At 40.1% G+C, this 1,059-nt stretch overlaps 1 pseudogene; it reads right to left on the bottom strand.

Annotated features, from left to right (window-relative positions):
- Positions 1-298: 298 nt before the first annotated feature.
- On the bottom strand, positions 299-638 carry LOC117201735 (solute carrier family 23 member 2-like; annotated as a pseudogene).
- Between the last annotated feature and the right edge of the window lie 421 nt (positions 639-1,059).

Genomic DNA, 1,059 nt, shown 5'->3' with positions numbered 1-1,059 from the left:
ACTCTTTTTTGAATCATGGAGTCATAATGATAGCACCAGTTCAATCCAATACCACTGAATTACCTTCTTTCTTTCCATATTCTTATCTTCCCTTTTCCTACACTGAGAATCCTGATTTTCAACATCAACATACTCATTCATCTGTTCAATCTATAACATCATACAGTACAGTTCCAGAATTACACCAATGTCACTACTAACAAGACTACTAAGTTTAAGATTTCTCTGTATTTTTTTTTTGTCCTTAGAATATGTCCCATTCAGAGTGTGTAAAGGGCACCTCGATCATGCTGCTGAATCATGTCAGGTAGTTCTGCAACCCCAGAAATATGCACTGGTGCCAGGGAGGAATGTCTTGTACAGTGTAAATCATGTCCGATTTCTGGGGGTCTAGACTGCCAGGGCTATCCAAGCTCTCTTGGCGAGACAGCTCTTTTCTGTGATGCCATTTTCTGTTGTGTATATTGCCATGAGCTCGGTGTCTTCATCGTCGTGTTCACCACTGGATGTGGCACCTCCACTGAACACCACCAGAAGAGTAAAGAAAGCGAGGTGCTTCTCTTCATCTTCATCTTGCCTTCAGCTGAACTTCCAGCCTCCATGGATTGGGATGTAGTGTTTTTACCAATACACATCATTAATAGAAAACGAGAAGCTTGGCCTTTGAACTGAAGTGGCTGCTAGTTAAGGCTTGTTCAAGGGAGGAGCCCAGGATCAGAGTCGGCTCTTCCAGTGCCTGGAGCCCCTGATTCTTAGGCAGAGATGAGCCCCATAAGTGCCATCTCTTAGCACCTGGCTGCAGCTTTGGGGTGCCCACTGCCCCCTCCAGGTAACTCATATTTTAAAAGACTCTATCAGGGTTAAAAGGCCAGCTTAACTACAACATTCTTTCATCTGTTTCTACCATCCTAGGAAAATTGGATCAAAAGTTTAAAATTAATACATATGAATTTTATTTTTCTGTGATTATCAAATTTTTAAACAATTGATTTAATATAGTGGTTAAATTAGATAGTTTTAAGTACTAAAATATATAGTTAAAAACATACAAATAGAGTA

Source organism: Orcinus orca, chromosome 11 (assembly GCF_937001465.1).
Source record: "Orcinus orca chromosome 11, mOrcOrc1.1, whole genome shotgun sequence".
NCBI classification, from domain to species: domain Eukaryota; kingdom Metazoa; phylum Chordata; class Mammalia; order Artiodactyla; family Delphinidae; genus Orcinus; species Orcinus orca.
Note: the sequence above shows the minus strand (reverse complement) of the source record. Positions and strands in the feature narration are given on the sequence as shown.